This window comes from Arachis hypogaea, chromosome 2 (genome assembly GCF_003086295.3).
Source record: "Arachis hypogaea cultivar Tifrunner chromosome 2, arahy.Tifrunner.gnm2.J5K5, whole genome shotgun sequence".
Taxonomy (NCBI): domain Eukaryota; kingdom Viridiplantae; phylum Streptophyta; class Magnoliopsida; order Fabales; family Fabaceae; genus Arachis; species Arachis hypogaea.
In genome coordinates, this window is record NC_092037.1 from 65,337,441 (window position 1) to 65,342,769 (window position 5,329).

General features: G+C 35.2%; 1 non-coding gene across 1 annotated transcript; it reads left to right on the forward strand.

Annotated features, from left to right (window-relative positions):
* The first annotated feature begins 1,515 nt into the window (after positions 1–1,515).
* Positions 1,516–1,619, forward strand: LOC112763715 (small nucleolar RNA R71). Its single transcript, XR_003182925.1, has one exon. It is a non-coding gene; the product is annotated as a small nucleolar RNA R71 (small nucleolar RNA).
* Positions 1,620–5,329: the final 3,710 nt, after the last annotated feature.

Here is a 5,329-nt window from a genome sequence, read left to right on the forward strand (position 1 = left end):
AGAGGGATACCCTTGGGCCTTAAACACAAGGTAGTCCCCATTCAATTGAAGGACTAATTCTCCTCTGTTAACATCAATAACAGCTCCTACTGTGGCTAGGAAGGGTTTTCCAAGGATGATGCATTCATCTTCTTCCTTCCTAGTGTCTAAGATTATGAAATCAGCAGGGATGTAAAGGCCTTTAACCTTCACTAACACGTCATCTACCATTCCATAAGCTTGTCTTATTGACTTGTCTACCATCTCTAATGAGAAAGTGGCAGTTTGTACCTCAAAGATTCTCGGTTTTTCCATTACAGAGAGTGGCATAAGATTTATACCTGACCCCAGGTCACACAGAGCCTTCTCAAAAGTCATGGTGCCCATGGTACATGATATTAAGAATTTACCAGGATCTTGTTTCTTTTGAGGTAAAGTTTGCTGAACCCATGTATCTAGTTTACTAATGAGCAAGGGAGATTCGCCTTCCCAAGTCTCATTACCAAACAACTTGGCATTCATCTTCATGATGGCTCCTAGATATTGAGCAACTTGCTCTCCAGTTACATCTTCATCCTCTTCAGAGGAAGAATAGTTCTCAGAGCTCATGAATGGTAGAAGGAGGTTTAATGGAATCTCTATGGTCTCTATATGAGCCTCAGATTCCTTTTTTGGTCTTCAATAGGGAACTCCTTCTTGTCTGGGAGACATCCCATGAGGTCTTCCTCATTGGGATTCATGTCCTCCCCTTCCTCTCTAGGTTCGGCCATTTTGATTATGTCAATGGCCTTGCACTCTCTTTTCGGATTCTCTTCAGTATTGCTTGGGAGAGTATTAGGAGGAGTTTCAGTAATTTTCTTACTCAGCTGGCCCACTTGTGCCTCCAAATTTCTGATGGAGGACCTTGTTTCACTTATGAAACTTAAAGTGGCCTTAGATAGATCAGAGACTATGTTTGCTAAGCTAGAGGGGCTCTGCTTAGAATTCTCTGTCTGTTGCTGAGAAGATAATGGAAAAGGCTTGCTATTGCTAAGCCTGTTTCTTCCACCATTATTAAAGCCTTATTGAGGCCTTTGTTGATCCTTCCATGAGAAATTTGGATGATTTCTCCATGAGAAATTATAGATGTTTCCATAGGGTTCACCCATGTAATTTACCTCTGCCATTGCAGGGTTCTCAAGATCATAAGCTTCTTCTTCAGAAGATGCTTCTTTAGTATTGTTGGATGCATTTTGCAATCTATTCAGACTCTGAGAAATCATGTTGACTTGCTGAGTCAACATTTTGTTCTGAGCCAATATGGCATTCAGAGCATCAATTTCAAGAACTCCCCTCTTCTAAGGCGTCTCATTACTCACAAGATTCCTCTCAGAGGTGTACATGAATTGGTTATTTGTAACCATGTCAATGAGTTCTTGAGCTTCTACAGGCGTTTTCTTTAGGTAAATGGATCCACCTGCAGAATGGTCCAGTGACATCTTAGAGAACTTAGATAGACCATAATAGAATATATCCAAAATGGTCCACTCTGAAAGCATGTCAGAAGGACACCTTTTGGTCATATGCTTGTATCTTTTCCAAGCTTCATAGAGGGATTCACCATCTTTTTGTTTGAAGGTCTGAACATCCACTCTAAACTTTCTCAGCTTTTGAGGAGGAAAGAACTTAGCCAAGAAGGCTGTGACCAGCTTATCCCAAGAGTCCAAGCTATCTTTAGGTTGAGAGTCCAACCATGTTCTAGCCTTGTCTCTTATAGCAAAAGGGAAAAGCATGAGCCTGTAAACTTCAGGATCTACTCTATTAGTCTTAACAGTCTCACAGATCTGCAAGAATTCAGTTAAAAACTGATAGGGATCTTCTGATAGAAGTCTATGGAACTTGCAGTTCTGTTGCATTAGAGCAACTAATTGAGGTTTCAGCTCAAAATTGTTTGCTCCAATGGCAGGGATTGAGATGCTTCTTCCATCAAACCTGGAAGTGGGTGTAGTATAGTCACAAAGCATCCTCTTTGCATTATTATTTTCGGCTGCCATCTCCTCTTCCTTTTCAAAAATTTCTGTAAGGTTGTCTTTGGATTGTTGTAATTTAGCTTCTCTTAGTTTCCTCTTCAGAGTCCTTTTAGGTTCAGGATCTGCTTCAACAAGAATGTCCTTATCTTTGATCCTGCTCATATGAAAAAGAAGGGAACAGAAAATAATAATAGGGATCCTCTTTACCACAGTAGAGAGATTCCTTTATGTTAGTAGAAGAAGAAAAGAATAGAAGAAGGAAAAGAGGAAAATTTGAACTCAGAGAGGAAGAGGGGGTTCGAATTTTAAGATGAAGAGAAGTGTTAGTAAATGAATAAATAAATAGAAAGAGATGAGAGAGGGAGAAATTTGAAAATAAGTTTTGAAAAAGGGTTAGTGATTTTCGAAAATTAAGAGAAGAGAAACAATTAAAATTAAAATTTGAAACAATTAGTTAATTAAATGAACTTTGAAAAAGAAGGAGGTAATTTTCGAAAATTAGAGAGAGGAAAGTAGTTAGGTGGTTTTGAAAAAGATAAGAAATAGTAAAGCAAACAAAAAGTCAACTAGTTAGTTGAAAAAGATTTGAAATTCAATTTTGAAAAGATAAGAAGTTAGAAAAGATATTTTGAAATCAGATTTTTGAAAAATATATGATTTGAAAAAGATATTTTAAAAAGATATGATTGAAAAAGATATTTTGAAAAATATTTGATTTTTAAAATTAAAATTGATTACTTGACTAACAAGAAACTAAAAGATATGATTCTAGAATTTAAAGATTGAACTTTTCTTAACAAGAAAGTAACAAACTTCAAATTTTTTGAATCAATCACATTAATTGTTAGTAAAATTTTCGAAACTTTGAAATAAAGATAAGAAAAAGATTTTGAAAAATAATTTTAAATATTCGAAAATCATAAAAGAAAAATGAAAAAGATTTGATTTTTGAAAAAGATTTTGAAAAGATAGGATTTTTTAAAATTGAAAATTTGACGTGACTTATAAGAAATAGCTAAGTTTTAAAATTTTTTGACTAAGTCAACTCAAATTTTCGAAATTTATGAGAGAAAAAAGGAGAAGATATATTTTTTTTATTTTTGAATTTTTAATGATGAGAGAAAAAAACACAAAAATGACCCAAAACATGAAAATTTTGGATCAAAACACATGATGCATGCAAGAACACTTTGAATGTCAAGATGAACACCAAGAACACTTTGAAGATCAAGATGAACATTAAGACTTATTTTTGAAAATTTTCAAGAAAAGAAAAACATGCAAGACACCAAACTTAAAAATTTTTCATGTTTAGACACTATGAATGCAAAAATGCATATGAAAAATAACAAAAAACACAAAACAAGAAAATTTAAAGATCAAATAAGAAGACTTGTCAAGAACAACTTGAAGATCATGAAGAACACATGCATGAATTTTCGAAAAATGCATAAATTTTTAAAAACATGCAATTGACACCAAACTAAAAAATTGAAACTAGACTCAAACAAGAAACACAAAAATATTTTTGGTTTTTATGATTTTATTAAATTTTTTTTTGGATTTTTCAAAAATTAATTTTTGGAAAATTGAAAATAAATAAAAAAATTTGAAAGATTTTTGAAAACTTTTTTGAAAAGAAAATTACCTAATCTGAGCAACAGGATGAACCGTCAGTTGTCCAAACTCGAACAATCCCCGGCAACGGCGCCAAAAACTTGGTGCACGAAATTGTGATCATCAACAATAGCGCCAAAAACTTGGTAGTGCTCTCAAATGTGAATTACACTTTATCACAACTTCACATAACTAACCAGCAAGTGCACTGGGTCATCCAATTAATACCTTACGTGAGTAAGGGTCGATCCCACGGAGATTATTGGTATGAAGCAAGCTATGGTCATCTTGTAAATCTCAGTTAGGCAGATTCAGATGGTTATAAAGGTTTCGAAATTAATAATAAATAAAGCATAAAATAAAATAGAGATACTTATGTAATTCAATGGTGGAAATTTCAAATAAGTTCATAGAGATGCAAGTTCCTATTGAATCTCTGCTTTCCTATTGCTTTCATCCAATTCTTCATACTCCTTTCCATGGCAAGCTGTATATAGGGCATCACCGTTGTCAATGGCTACTTCCCATCCTCTCAGTAAAAAAGGTTCAAATGCTCTTTTCACAGCACAGCTAATCATCTGTCGGTTCTCGATCATGTCGGAATAGAATGCATTGATTCTTTTGCGTCTGTCACTACGCCCAACAATCACGAGTTTGAAGCTCGTCACAGTCATTCAATCCATGAATTCTACTCGGAATATCACAGACAAGGTTTAGACTTTTTGAATTCTCAAGAATGGCCGCCAAAGGGTTCTAGCTTATACCACGAAGATTCTGATTAAGGAATCCAAGAGATACTCGCTTGTTCTAAGGTAGAACGGAAGTGGTTGTCAGTCACGCGTTCATAGGTGAGAATGATGATGAGTGTCACGAATCATCACATCCATCAGGTTGAAGTGCAACGAATATCTTAAAACAAGAATAAGCTGAATTGAATAGAAAATAGTAGTAATTGCATTAAAACTCAAGGTACAGCAGAGCTCCACACCCTTAATCTATGGTGTGTAGAAACTCCACCGTTGAAAATACATAAGTGATGGTCCAGGCATGGCCGGATGGCCAGCCCCCAAAAACGTGATCAAAGGATCATAAGGTAATCCAAAAATAATCCAAAGATGTCTAATACAATAGTAAAATGTCCTATTTATACTAGACTAATTACTAGGGTTTACAAAAATAAGTCTAAATGCAGAAATCCACTTCCGGGGCCCACTTTGGTGTGTGCTTGGACTGAGCTTGAGCTTTACACATGTAGAGGCTTCTTCTGGAGTTAAACGCCAAGTTGTAACGTGTTTTTGGCATTTAACTCTGGTTTGTGACGTGTTTCTGGCGTTTTACTCCAGAATGCAGCATGGAACTGGCGTTGAACGCCACTTTACGTTGTCTTGATTCGAATAAAGTATGAACTATTATATATTGTTAGAAAGCTCTGGATGTCTACTTTCCAACTCTTTTGAGAGAGCTCTATTTGGAGTTTTGTAGCTCCAGAAAATCCATTTTGAGTGCAAGGAGGTCAGAATCCAACAACATCAGCAGTCCTTTTTAAGCCTAAATCAGATTTTTGCTCAGGTCCCTCAATTTCAGCTAGAAAATACCTGAAATCATAGAAAAATACACAAACTCATAGTAAAGTCCAGAAATGTGAATTTCGCATAAAAACTAATGAAAACATCCCTAAAAGTAGCTAAATCCTATTAAAAACTACCTAAAAATAATGCCAAAAA